At 47.9% G+C, this 14,934-nt stretch overlaps 1 protein-coding gene across 9 annotated transcripts in view; it reads right to left on the bottom strand.

Annotated features, from left to right (window-relative positions):
* Positions 1-14,934, bottom strand: part of B3GALT5 (beta-1,3-galactosyltransferase 5) — a 32,063-nt gene that overhangs the window by 13,515 nt on the left and 3,614 nt on the right. Inside the window, exon 1 of one of the 9 annotated variants that reach the window (XM_086765591.1) lies at positions 2,566-2,752. The exons of 7 other annotated variants lie outside the window; for them this stretch is intronic. The gene's annotated coding sequence lies outside the window, so the exon portion shown is untranslated. Of the gene's footprint in view, positions 1-718; positions 806-2,565; positions 2,753-14,934 lie in introns of those variants that run through there. One more of the 9 variants, XM_086765620.1, reaches the window with a different exon arrangement.

The raw sequence follows: 14,934 nt of genomic DNA, 5'->3' as shown, positions 1-14,934 counted from the left end.
GAGGCAGAAAGCAGACGAACAGAAACCCCATCGCAGGGCCCTCACGCTGGCAAATACTTTGTAAATAACTACTTGGCTTTAAAAGTGCTGATTATACACGGTTAATGTTTGCAAGATCAGGCCCAACGGCTGCTTTTTTAGTTACTTACCTGTAGTTTATGAATCTTCTTCTTTTTGAGGATTTTATCCAGGGTCTCAGCAGACATGCAGGACAGTGAGGAAAACATTCCCCTGTATTTGTCCTAAGTCATCCTGGTGTTTATCCTGGGATAGGTTCACAGGCTGCCCAAATGCTCCCCCATATTAAAACACACACTAAATCCTCCAGCAAACGAGATTACTTATTGCTATCTTCCTACCGTCAAATTGGTGTACCCCTCACACCAAGTAGTGCCATGCACCTCATCACCTGTTTTACGAGAGGACGGGTGTTACAGTCCGGAGTCCTCGGCTGAACCCCATGTCAACACGAGGCCTCACATAGTTCAGCTCGGGCCAGTGGCTTTCCCCGGATAGGGAGGTCTGGACTTTGATCACAGACTTTGAAGCCAGCACGGAAAGCAGAATTGCACCCGCCGCCCTCTCTTATCTTACTCTACCAACCCAGTCGAGTTTCAGAAAGTCAGTGATAGGGAGTCCAAGGGTGCTTCCATAGGTGAAGCATCTCTGCACTCACGCCTGCAGTTGGAGTTACGGAAAGAAACGGGCACCTCCTCACCTCAGACGCCTGCAATGCATCCCCCGGTGGCTCTGGCCATGTCGGGCAGGAGCTGTGGCGAGTGGGCGAGCTGCCCTCCTTCCTACCGGCAGGCACCGGCTACAGTTCATGAAGTCTCCCCCGATCCCCTAGCCATCCCCAGCCAGGCGATGCGGGATCTTCTGGGTCTCCGGAGCGAGGAGAAGCAAGGGAAGGCAGCGATGCAGCAGCGGTAACCGGAGCTCTCCGCCTGTCTCTTCCCTCTCTCCCTCCTCCCTCCCGCTCTCCCTGCCTCCCTCCCTCCCTCCCGTAGGTAACAGCCCAACAGTACCGCTGCAGCTCCATCGGCGGGGAGGGGAAAGTTAGGAACGGTCTACAAACGTTTTTATTTTGCATATTTGGGACGGGAGGGGGGAGGTGATGGCCTCCCAGGCGTGGGAGTGCTGCTCACGGAGGTGGAAACCGTGTCAGAGTGCAGCCAGCCCTTGGCAGCGCTGGGAAAGTTCAGCTCCACGCTCCCAATTAAGAGCCACGCTGCCTTGATTTGCACGGTGGGAGAGAAACTGCCTTCTGCTAAAAAGGCTGCATGGAGGCACCCTTCGAGTCACAGGATTTTCCCTGATGAGGAATGACAACCTGGTGGAAAGGGCAAAGGGGGGCAAACACCACCCTGCACGCGCCCCTGGGGCAGCGGCATCAGTGGGCTGGCAGCACCCATCTCCCGGTCCTCAGTCTCCGCTCTCTGCCCTGTCACAGCATCGTCCCTCTCCTCGGATCCCCGTGCTCGCTTGACCCCCTAGACTTTGCTGTCAGGGCAGCGCTCAGCCCCGAGCAGAGCCAACCCTTTGCTCCAGGGCTGGTCTCAGTCCAGGCAAGACACTCAGCACCTGTCCAGGGCCACTTCCAGTACTTCTTGGTGCAAGTAGAGAAGTGCAGCATTTTTATGTTTGCATATAAGCAAACTGTCCCCTCGTGATAGCAATCAATGACAGAAAGTTTCACATGACAACAACATGAAGCAAATGCCTTCAGGGCAATACATTTCTCTCCTAAGGGCTGCAAGCTCAAGCAGAAAAGAATACTTCCAAATAAATATTATGGATAAAGCAGCCCATTTAATAGCAAAATATCCACTAACAGTTCTGGGAGTTTGAATTTCTAACGAGAAATATTTGCTTTGATTTGTCATAGTCATTTTTGAAACAGGTTGTTCTAGTGCAGCATAAAAAAAACAAGAGAGGAATCAATCACTACAGGCGGCTGGCAGTTCCCTTTCTCCTCCCTCTTCGCTCCAAGGCTGGAGATGGATGGATGTTGTGAAGGAGACATACAACATGCTGTTTGCTTGTTCTGCTTTGCGGGAGAAATACAAGCAAGGCAGGTTCAGATCCACTTCCAGATTTGCTGCAGAGAGGACTGCTCCAAAAAGCACGGGGAGCTGCCTTTTTTTTTTTTTTTTTTTTTTTAAGGCAAAGAACCAAACCCAGGTAGCTTTATTTTCCTCTAAAAGGGAAGCATTAGCTAAGGCACCCAGAAAGCCAGTGCCTCCCTCTGCATGCATGACTATCTTTTGTGCTCCAAGTTCTTAAAAAAACCCTTTCCTTTAGTTTTGGGAAACTGCTAACGCTTTCTTTGTCGCAGTCTGACATACAAAGTCCAAGAGATACTGGACACAGAAAAGCTTCTGCACCTGCCCTCCACCTGGACATGAGACATTTTTCCACGGAAAATGGGAAACCAACGGAGGGCTGAGGCTCACACCTCTGCCCGCACAGCTTCTGCCCATCACACCGCTCGCCAGCTGCCCTCAGGGCAGTCCTAGCCAAGGACCACACTGAAATGGGAATGCGTTGCCATTTTATACAAACCTGGTCCCTTCTGCTACGCCAGTGAAAGGTTACTGCTCCCAGCTTGCTATCCGAGTTTTAGCAGTTTGCTTCTCCGTGGCTCTTCGCCCGCCCAGCGGTCATTAAGGCCGGGGAGACTTGGGGGCATTCGGTCTCCAGCAGGACTGCACACGGAAATGCAGGCCTTGCGCTGGGAGATTACATGGGCTAATGCCTGGGAGGGGCAGAAGAAGAAGGAAATTAAACTCTGAAATACGTAGCAAAATCTACTTCTCTGTACCTCTGATTCAGGATTGGGCTTGCTATTTAAGTCCACCCCTACACCAGCAAAGCATTTAAGCTGAGTAATGTAAACATGTGCCAATATTTCATTAGCAGTAAATTTAAGTCAACATATGTCTACGTGAAGTCAGGCCTGAAAGAGTGAGTCAGGGCCCAAATCAGTGTTGTAACAGAATTAAAATAATCTAAGCCTTCTCTAAATGCACATAGCTTTAACCTGTCACATCAAACAAAATTATACACTTAAACCATAATCTTCCTGTTCCCTTAGTCATCAAAAGAGGCTAGATCAAATTAAAAAAAAAAGAGAGCAGGGATGCTGCTCAGCTGGCAGAATAGGAGGTGTGGCTCAGACAGCAGGATATATCTAGCTTGAACCAAAGGGCATTTCTGCCTTCCAAACTGGAGTCACCCCCAAACTCAACTCCCTCAGCACCCCCACCCATGTCGCTCCTTTCTCCTTCATCTCCTTCATCTCCTCTGACAAGTGACGTTGATTGGACATGGCCGCGCTAAGTGACAGTTCATATTTCCACTTACGAGTTTGTTCAAGCGTAAGGCAGGCAGAGACGAGGTCAGAGGGCAAACACCCATCAAAAGATGCTATTGTTTGGGTTGGGCTTAGGTTTGCTGCGTTTTGTTTTGCAGCAGCAAGAAAAATGTGAACATGAGCTCTATCCTTGGGTTTTTCTGAACGCATGTGCTGATGAGACAGCTGTGGGGGAGGCAGAGAAGCACTTGTAGCTGGAGAGGGTAAGTGATGTACAGGCTGTAGACTCAGTGTAGGTATGGGATGTTTTCGCGGCTTTATTACCCTGACTGCATTGGACATTTGAAGGCTACTCACTTTAGTGCAAAATTAACTGAAATTTTCATACAGAAGTTTTCAAGAATTTTCTACACTGATTTATTTCGGTCAGGAGGAGGGCTTTTGTTGAAATAACAGCCTCACCCCCTTCAATGGGCACAGATTATATTATAAAGACATCAACAGCAGTGCAGATTAATATGAGGAAAATTGTTACCAATAAAACCTACTTATATAGTAGCAAAATGGCTTCTACCCTCAGATTTACAGTATTGTAATTCTATTGATGCAAAACCACATCTTTGGCAGACAGTGCAAGCTCTATTGGTAAACTGGGCGCACCCGGTATCTCCCTACGCATGTAGCTTTATCTACATAACAGCACCCCTGCTAGCGGGAAAGTGGGACTAGCGCTCACTTAATTATACCTCGTGCAAACAAGGCCTTAAATACCTCTGAGAACCATCATCTGTGTAGCCAGTGTTGTGTACTATTCCTTACAGCAGACTCCCGTTCCAGTCAATGTTCCTGGAGCTGCACCTCGCCCTCCTTTAATCCCTCGGAGCACGGAAGGCTTCCTCCTCTGCCGACCTGCACCCTACCCTGTGTCCTGTGTTCCGTCCTTACCTTACCTTGCCCTGCCCACTTTTACGTTCTGCTTAAATGAATCAGCAGGTGGGGCTTTCAGCTGTGTGCAGGTAAACTTCTTAACATTTTTTTTAACCTAGATATGCTTGTCCAATCACTGCTTAAATGAGCCAAGGAAGCTGAATTTGTCTGTTTTCCTATCCGGTTTCCACCCATTTCCGCAGGGCGCTGATGGGTACAGCTGCTCCTGGGCGCAGTCATGTGTGGTGGCACGTGGAGAGGGTTGGGATCGGGACAGGGATGGGGTCAGGGAGGGAGGAGACTCTTTCCTCCCTTAGCAGGGTTGTGTTCAGCACGACAGCAGCAATAGCACTACAGATCTGCTGCACACCACTGAAAACAAAAGGTATTAAGCTCATTGTAAAGGACGTTTACCGAAAGCGTACGCACTGTTAATATGTCTCTAAGTGTTGCACTCACTTAGTTGCTTCCTATTCTTTTGTATAGCAGATTCAACGTGGTTGGTGAGCCTCAGTCGTAGCACACGACATCCAAACCAGAAGCCACTTAACAAAATGCTGGAGACCAAATGCACATGAAACTCTTTGACAAATATTTTCCCACAATAATTTCATTTGGAGGGAAAAGTCTTAAGCTGCTCCTTAGCCATTCACACCCTAACTTTGCATACATGAATAGAGCTAGACAGTAAAAGGACAAAAAAAGCCAGTTAATGGAACTGCTTAAAAACACTGATACAGCTTTAAAAGCTTCTTTAATTGATCTTCACAAAGGACATGGTATTCTTAATGTTAGTTTTGTTTATGCACGCCAAACACCAGCTTTTATCCTTTATCTGTAAGAAAGCATGCTAGTGATACCTGAATAAAATTTTATTCAGAGGTACAGAAATGTTCTGATTTTCTTTAATGCACATTGCTAATGATTTTTTGCTAGCTAAGCCAAACTCTCACAGTCTGATTATTTCTGTATGGGGTTATGAATAGGCCTTGCAAAGCGTGAAGAACTTCAGTGAGTCCAGGAGTGTCTCCACCTCCTGCTGAAGCTGTGAATTTATTCCTGAACCAATTATAGCAGCCCTGACTCTATGCAAGACCTGAGACGTATGGACTCACAACTTTTCATTTCATCCTGTATAAAACCTCCTGTCAATCCTCATCCTTTCGTCATTCTGGTCGTTATTATTTCCAGTGCGGATTACTGGGAGGCTCTAGGGAGCCTGGAGCAATCCATCTGCTGAGAGGAGCCAACGCTGCACCTTACAGCACGATTTGCTAAGGATGGGAGCAGAAACGTGTTCATAACAACAGGCTTCTGGTTTGCTTCTTCCTCGGAGAGTTGACACTGTGGGCTGGCTGGGTGCTGGCTGCGCCCGGTGGAGGGCAGAGCTGGTATGAACCCACAGCCTCAGTTCAAATTTTTGAATCCCAAAAATTTCCCTGCAGTCATCTTAAATTGTGAGCAGGTGAAGACAGAGACCTCATGTCTTCTGCGTGAGTGCAGCACACGAGGCTGCCTGATGCTGACCATGGTGCAGGGGCTTTGGGCACTGGAGGTTTCCTTGCCACTGCCACGAGGACTTATTGGCCACAACCTCCATTAACACAGTGCTGCATTTGTCTCCCGGGCTCTTTCCAGCCCTCCCAGGTTTCTTCCTGAAGAGGCTGAAGCCATCCCACTGCCACAAGCGCAAGGTGAACCCTGGCTGAAGGTGCTGTGAGTGAATCAGTGCTGTGGGTTTCAGCCACCAGCCATCTGCATCCCCATCAGCCTCACAGCTGGCCGGGGCTCAGAGGTTTGGCCTACAAAGGTGACCTACATAGAGTAGCCAGCTTGCTCCTCAGTCCCCCCCTTGCTAGGCTGAGCCATCTGAGCTGATTACATCCTCCATTTACTGGGCTGTTTTCCAGGGTCTGGGTCCCATTAACTTTTCCCAACACTTCCATGTCCCTTGTTGAGCGTGGGACCAGGGTCTGACAGAGTACCCTGGACAAAAGTATGCTACTGGTGCTCTCAAGTGGCACCAGACCTTCCCACATCCCTCCTGGTACAGTGACTCCCAGAAACGTCCTCTCTAACAGCAGGTGCCCAGCACTGCTGGATGACAAATATCATAATCAAATCACATGCTCCAGGGCTTTGGCCTGCAGGAATAAGGAAAGCAGATTATTTTTGGCGCTTGCCCACTGTGCAATTAACTGAAAGTTCAAAGAGGCTTTTCATTTGTTTGTGTCTCTTTACCTTGTCCTCCATTTTGAAGAAAAAAAAAAAAGAAAAAAAAAAACAAGGAAAAAACACTCACAATTGGGTGCAGGACCCTAGGCCACAATGGCTGCAAAGCCACAAAGTGTGTGCCCCCCTTGCAGGCCCTGATTTCCCTTCAGGAAGGGGTTTCTGCCACCCAACTCGACGGCCTGACCTGGGGGCAGGGGACGGATGAGGCAGACACAGAGGGTTTGCTTTCCTCCTGCACCAGGGCTTATGGCTCGGCCACTTGACCTTCTATGCACGCACTACCCACCTTCTGGGCCCATCCTCAGCCGTCCCATCCTGAGCAGCTCGTTATTCCCCCTCCTTGCATGAGAAACCCAATGACAGTTCACAGGGCACATCCACTCTGCGGGAAAATGCAAAAACACACGCACACGGGCTGGATGCCTAACGTCACTCTTTCTTCTTCTCCCTGCATGGCACCATGTTATCTTCTAGCTGTCAGGAGTGAAGCAGTCATGAAAAGCCCAGGAGATGGGCAGGAGTCACCACGAAGCTGTGCAGCTCCTGGGGATGGAGCCCAGCTGTTGTGATGCTGGTTGTAGGCTCAGCGCGGGGCAGACGGTGCCTGGAAGCCCTCGTAGATGGAGAGCACCTGCAGCCCCAAGGGGATGTGCTATGGACAAGGTGAGCCAGGGCAGAGCTCACATCTCCTTGCCTCTTGAAGGAACGTCGCCACCCAAACAAGGATGCTGTCCCCAGGAAATAATGATTGAAAACCAGGTTTAATAGAACTCCCACTCCTTCCCTTCCAGCCTTATCTGCCTGCAAATGTTTTCTCAGCGCTGATTGATGTGAGCGCTGTTATCTGGTACATAGCTTGAGATGAAGGTTTTGATGGAGTTTGATTGTGGTGCCAGAAAACCGTTCACTCAGTTATGGCTCTGACAAATGCATCCCTCTGAGCTGCTGAGTTTAATGTGGGTTTTTTTTACTTACTATCAGCATGTTCCTGTTCTGGGCTGGTGAGAGAACACATGCCAAGGGGAAGGTATCCAAATAGCATATTTTTGATCTGGCTCAAAACAAGGGCTGTAAACAGGAAATTTTCAGGTCATTTGGGTTAAAATCAAGTACACCAAAGTTTCCAAATTTAAAAAATAAAGTACTATAGTTTCCTTTTTTTTTTTTGTCTCTGCTCTGCATTTTTAAAAAGCACCAGTATTTCTCAGAGGGCAAATTGTTCCTGAAACACTTTGAGCACATTTCCAGAAAGCTTGCAAGATGCTTTTCCCCAAAGCACCAGCAAAGGAGAGAGCCAGAGCCACCGACCCAAATCTGCTAGTGATCGCTCAGCCCAGGTGCCACCTCTGCATGGCCAGTGAGGACCAGGACAAGGGATGGTGACGTGCCAGCCTGCGTGGCAGCACATACCCGCAGCCTGGCCACACCTCACCTCAGCAGGGCTCAGGCTGGCAGACCTATCCTCAGGAGCAATGGGAGGTCCTTCTGGCAAACTGAGCTGTCAGCGACAGTGAGATAAGCCTATCTCATGGACAGTTGCCCACTCCGCCCTGGCACGTGTCCCGCTGAGTGCTGTATAGAGCCAGCAAAAGTTATATAATGTTCACTGATAGGTATATAAAGGTATATAAAGTTCAGTGATACATCAGGCGCATCGTTAAATGCTCGCCCCGATGGGAAAAGCATGCCTTGGCAGACGGCTTGGACTCAAGCCTGGGGTTGCTGACTGCCGTGATGATGGACGGCCTCATTTCACCAGCCTACGTGAAACCGCACCTGCCAGCAAACCTGCACAAACGCGACAGAAATTAAAGTCAATCCCAGTTTAAGTCTTCAGACTTTTCACCTGGTTTTCAGCTGGCACTGAAGGCAGCAGAGCTGTGGCAGCACAAGTGTATCCTGGTTGACACAGGCTGTGGCACTGGCCCATATCCATTATTTTTAAATAAGCATTTAGGGCACTATGACACCAGCAGGATTGGCTCCTACACCATTTTTTCCTGGAGAAGAAGGCTCTGAATCCTGCTGAACACAACAAACTAATCTGCTCTCGGGCACGGCGTTGGTATGAAATGGGACACAAGGGAAATCTCACTCAATATTACCTTCAAAGAGATTGAAAATTCAGAAAATTTCTCCTGAAAGCTCCACAGAAATGAAATAATTTTTGACACCGTTCCTCTTTGAAATGTTTCTGCTTGGTTTCAAGATGAATTCCAAGAAGTGAAACATGTTTTTTCACAAAAGAAAAAAAAGGCCAATCAGTGAACATTTATTTCATTAAAAACCTGCATGCATCTATAACACAAGGCCATGTCAGCATCTGAAATAAAATGATAACTTTTTTTTTTTCAGGGAAACCTTGTTTATCAGTACAGTCCTCCATCCACCTGCCTGCAGCCCTCCTCTACTACACCACTTTCTGTTACCTAAGACTACTATTTGCAGTGATTTAGTAAATTGAGCAAAACTACTGGCTCCACAAATATTTATCAATACCTTTTAGATATTTATACCTTTTAAAATGTACAAGTTTTTTTCCATGTTGGGTTTTTGGGGTTTTTTTTCTCAGGAGAATGACTGAATATCAATCATCTTCCCCCTGATTTCCGAGGTATCTAATTCACACTTGACAGTTCCTATATGGACAGTTTCCCATTTTTTTTCTTTGTTGCTGGAGGGCTTGTCCGGCACGTGAGGCAGGGAACTTGTGGATGAGGATCCAGCCTGCAGAGCAGGGCTGCGACTCCCTGCTCCCGGCTGGTGGGAAACAGCTCCCGAGTGTATTTAAGAGCCATTAAATGAAATAACTAACCAGTGGGACAGGGAGCAGATCCTGCTCAAACGCCAAGCCGAAAAACCCCCTCGTTCTCTGCCCCCTGACGGCAGCCACAGAGCTTGGGCCTCTACGCAGCCACGACCGTCACTACTCATACGTTTAACTTTAGCCCTCTTCCACTCTGCCCCACAAAGGATAAGCTTGAAGATGTGGACATCGTGGGAGTGTACACAGTGTCCGGCTGAGTATTTCTATTTCTCATATTTATTTAGCATTGCTTACTTGCCAGGTGACTTTTTAGGAAAGGCATTTTTTAATTAAAAAAAAAAAAAGGATCTTTTAAAAAAATTGGCAGATATTTTCAACTTGCTGTGTTTATAAGCATATAAGATAAATTTAGCTTATCTCTAGTTTATACTCCTCCTCTCGACCCTCCTTTTTCCAAGAGAACAAAACCATGATCTGCCTCGGGTCAGGACATCTTGTGTGCCACCAGACGTGGGGGTGTCAGCACCCCCACAAGCTCCTCTTTTGCATGGGTCAGGCCAGAAAAACTAGGTGCCTGCAAGTTCAAAGCTTTAATACAGTACAGCAAAACATAGGTGAGCAATAAATATACCTGTCCTTGTTTCCTCTTGCCTGAATCTTGGGATTCAGGAAATGGAATTGTAATTAAGAAAGGAAAATTTCTTTCTATCTGGAAGCAGTCCAATTAGCGTAAGGTTTCCACTTAAAGCATTGAACTAGGATGCCTGCCTCTTCATTCTCCCCGGAATTTCTAAGTACATTCTAAGTTGCACTTCCTGTGCTCCTGGAGGTAATCATGAAGTCATGCTACTCATTAATATAGAAAAAGACACCTGTGGTTAAAAAAAAATAAATAAATAAACGGATGCGCTTTCTTAGATATTTAAGAAGATTTTTAATGTCTGAACATTTAAAAAATAGATAGCTCAGCAGCTTTTCATAAGTATATACAGCACTTTTCTGCTATTTTTCAAATGTTAACCTATACACTCTGCAATGTACTTGGTACGTAGCACATTAATGTGAAGGGGTTTTTTTTAGGGCTATCACTTTCCACTCTACTCTTCAAGTCATCTGTTCCACCACCCAAGCCTACCCTACACAGAGCAACAACCATTCATCTGCTTTCTTATTTCCTTTGACCCCCGCCTCAGAATTCCACGTTAGGCAGCAAGCTTTCATAGCGTTATGGTCAACCAAAAACTCAAGACAGAACAAGGGCTCAGGGCATCCCTAGCGATTTTTAGGTTCAGGTTACAGGAACAGGCACCAGACCAACAGCCTCAGTTGGTTGGTTTACCTCTAAATAATGGTACTGTGGCAAATACAGATCAGTAGCACTATCATCCAGGCTGAAATGACAGCAAATCCAGTAATTCACCAATGCTGGGCTAAAATTTGTGTCCGAGCACACACACAAAGACTTACGTGGGGGTGGCGGGCAGGCAGCAAGGCAGGGCAGGGCAGGGCAGCTCCTCTGATCTGGCAGCTCAGAGCAGCCAACAGGCTCAGGGAATCCCAAATTCCCTGTTGGATGGTCCTCTCCCTCAGCTCTGCTGAGCTGCAGAAGCACCATGGGGCCCACGCTTGGCAGCTCTCACGCCCCAGCTCAAATCCCTTCTCTGTCCCAGCTGCACAGGGGCCCTGAAACACCCCACAAGGCAAAACTCGCCCCACACCTCTTTTGGGGTTGAAAGTTCCCTTTTTGGGAGTGTCTCTGGGCCCCTGGACACAAAGGAAAGAGGGGAAACAGTTCCTTTCAACAAAATTTAGGCAAAATTTGAGGAGGTCATTTAGCTTTGTTTTTGCGAAGCATTAACTTTTTAAATCGAGCTTCTTTAGAAATGACTTGTACAAAAAAAAGTCATCTGACTCATGGAAAGAATTGCTGGAGTCATTATTTTTGCCTGAAAGGCGGCTGGTTTCTTTTTTTTTTTTTTTTGCTGAGAGCCAGCCACGTCACCGAGAGACAAAAGACTCCCCATGTACTCCCTTGGGTACGCCATTTGCAGGCTCTTGCCCTCCGGCGCCCTGCCATCTTTGATGTCAACCTAACTGGCACACCAGTGGGGTGAGGTGTTTTAATATGTCAACAAATACAACGCCTTATTGAACTTTTATCTTTACTAGCCTTGCTGAGGTTAGGGCATGTTTACCGGGCGACACGCAGTCCACGAGTGATTTTCCATTAGCCCAGTTTGAGGCATTAGCAACCAACCATCCTCAACGGCCGCATCTGATACGGATTGGGTGAGCATAACCCTCCCCTGCCACCTTCGAGGTGTGTGAAAGCAAGAGGTTACAAGCCCCATCCTGTAAAAGATATTTCTTTGGCAAAGGCTTAACCAAACATGAGGGACAAGTCACTACTAAAGCGTGAAGCCATCTGTCTGAAAAGTCACCTCTTAACGCCATGTTGCACCAATATTTGCAAGGCTGCTTCCTTCCGTGCATGCATTGGCAACAGCGCCTAATTTCAACAAGTGACAAAAAAACTGGCTTCGTTAAACCCCATGACCCCTCAGCAGGTAAAATATAGAAAAATAAGTATAAAGCCTTAGTCTGTAGCAGGAACTGCTGACTTCTTGCTAGTGAGCAGAAGACAACTTTACACTCACGGAGGCACGTGCTGTTTCGATGCAGGAGGCTGAGCAAGGGACATGGCAGCTATCGCCCCTGGGCTGCTTCCCCTGCTTCTGGGGCAGGACCTGCGTCCCACGTGCCACCCCACTGGGTGACAGCACCAAGCAAGGAAGAGGCACTCGCGGAGGCTCTGCTGTCGGCTTCACATTTAATTTGGAAACAAAAAATACAGCTTGACAGGCCACCCTTTAGGAAGCGCTGACCTTCCCCTACGGCACATCGATAAGCCCTGCTGTCAGCTTTTGGGACTGGGACGTGCCCCACAGGCAACTATGGTGTGGGCCAGTCTGTAACCCAAAGAGGCTTCACCAGCTCCCAGGAGATTATCTCAGCGCACATTTCTGAGACCCACCTGCTGACGCCGGCAAGGATCAAGTGTCTGCCAGGCTCTCGTGATGCATGAACAGTAGCAGACGAGACATCAACGTTCACCCTTGAGACACCATGCACCAAAATACCTGTGTTTTTAGCATGAGGCACTTGAGAGGAGACGTTGGTGCTGACTTTAGGAATAGTAACAGTCAGACAAAGATCACTACAGGCTAAAAATATGCCAGTAAGAGCAGGAATGCAGGACACTTTACGAAGTATATAAGCACTGGTTGAATTCACTCTCTCCAGCTACCTCTAATACACTACAGACATCCCTAGATAGCAGATTTGCACCAGCGAAACCCTGGTTGCTAACAGCAGCCGACTTCTCGAGGGAAGTTCCCAGCTTCCTTGCGAAGTCCTGCAAAATCTCGGCTGTGTCACCACAGGGAAAAGCCACACAGCAGCATGAAGGGGACCTGTCATTCCCTGCCTCACCAGCTACCTCCTCTCTTCAGGTGAGAGATGTTTCCAGATCCTGGAAATACTCCTGCTGCGATCCCATTTCAGCACGCCAGGCCGCCTCTCCTGTACGTTCCGTATATGCTGTCGTACAGTCCTTGCTTTATTTTTTATGCAGTTCCCCATGACATGTAATGTACAATGTGCAGTGTGCATCTCCTGAAGAGACATTATCCCTCCTTCCTCTGGACTAAATTCCTTCTCCAGTTTTATGTTTTCCCTATTCACAGGTACAAAACAACTATCAATATCCACCATTTTGGGGAATTCCAAATTTCTTTGGAAATTTTGCTGGACTACACCAAGCAAGGTCCTGTCACCTCCTCTCAAACAGTACTAGACCTTGATACCTGGAATAGCTTTTCACTGACCTCTCCCATGTGTGTTGATCCTTTTTGAGCAGGGGTTCAAATACGACACAGTACCTGCCCTAAAGGCGGTGCCACTGCAGTGCTTTGCAATGTTACTCAGTATTCACATCACTTCTGAAAATAGCTCCTTAGCACATCTACTCATCACATTTCTCTTTGCCACCGCTGCATCACATTACAGCTCCCTGTAGCTTGGAGATGAACCCATGCACACAAGCCTTTCTCCTCCTGTGCCAATCCCAGGAGGACAGGCTCCCAGCTTGTAGCAGAAATTTTTATTTGCCCCCAAGCACATGATGTTGGTACTCCATGCCGCCAAACTCTGTCTCACTTCTGTACTTCAGGGTCTTTAGCATCTTTCTGAGCCACCATCCTGTTCTCTTCTGCACTAGGAATGCTCCCCAACTCCTTGCCAGTGCCGAACTTCATCAGCAGACATATCCTGTGCTGGGGCTGCTGGTTAAACATGGTCCCCAGGACCCATCCTTGGAGGCCTTCACTACCCTGGGCACGTCCCTGCCAGCCCACGGGCTGCTGCCCGGCCCCTCCTTTCGCAACACCTTCTCCTCTCCCAGTGCTGGGCATCGGGTGGAGGCAACTTCGCCACCTCCAGCCACAGCTGGGCAATACACCACCCACCTCACCACAGGTGACTCCCAGTCCAGATTTTGGCCACCCAGACTCCCAAGGTCCTGCTAGAGCCACTTTCTCCAGCTCCTGCGTTTGTCCCTGATGGGCCACACTAGCGACTGCACTGAAACCAGCCCAAGGCTGGCCAGAAGATGAATATAATTTTCTTTTATTGCCTCTAGCTTTCATCAAAATCTGATTAGGAACATGTGGATGCCAACTCCAGACCCATTTAAGTTGGCTGTAGCCAATATTAATGCAACACGCCACATCATTAAAATCCAGCAATGCTGTAATCTTTATGGAAAAGTACTGGAGGACATATAAAGCCAAAACTCCTCTAACACACCATGCTCCATCGCTGACTGCTGGGAATTGCTCACGTGCAATGACCAGAAGATGCTGTTTAGCTCAAAGGGGATTTATGACCCTATTTTCTTTCTCATTTTTCTTGCTTTTCCTTCCCTCCACCCCCAGACCAGGTATGAAACATCACTCAGTTAGCACCAAGCCTTCACACCCGAGACACTGCTGCTAAGTTAGCTGCAAGGGTTGGAAGACCAGCCCTTTTTTTGGGAGCCCAGGAGAAGCACCCACCAGCAGCCCGGCCCTTTCCAGCTGCCACCCCACAGCCCCACGCACAGCCCTGCTGCCTGCTGTATCAGCCAGGGCCAGGGATTATCATCTCCCTGCCCGGAGGGATGCTGGAAGAGGATGCATCTGCTTCATTTATTTGTTTGAAAGGAAAAAAAAAAAGAGGAAGAAAGAAGGAAAGAAAGAAAGAAAGAAGGAAAGAAAGAAAAAGAAAGAAAAAGAAAGAAGGAAGGAAAGAAAGAAAGAAAAAGAAAGAAAGAAAGAAAAAGAAAGAGAAAGAAAGAAAGAAGGAAGGGAGGAAGGAAGGAAGGAAAGAGAGAAAGAAAGAAAGATCCCCATAGTGGGGGGAAGGGAAATACAGGCTGGGCAGCAAGAAAGAAGGCACCTCATGCGCTTTGTGCTGCCTGGCCAGCCCTGAGACTGCTAATTTTATCAGGGTAATGTGATTTTCGAGGCCGAAGGCAGCAATAGCAGGCTTCACCATTGCTCAGCGTGCTGCTCTGGCTCTGCGCTCACCTGCAACCTCCACTCTGCACCACCGGCAGAAAAAAAATGTATAAACTCTCTTCTGGCCTTAC

This window comes from Chlamydotis macqueenii, chromosome 1, assembly GCF_036417535.1.
Source record: "Chlamydotis macqueenii isolate bChlMac1 chromosome 1, bChlMac1.mat, whole genome shotgun sequence".
Classification (NCBI taxonomy): Eukaryota; Metazoa; Chordata; class Aves; order Otidiformes; family Otididae; genus Chlamydotis; species Chlamydotis macqueenii.
The sequence above is the reverse complement of the archived record's forward strand: the minus strand, read 5'-3'. Positions and strand labels throughout refer to the sequence as shown.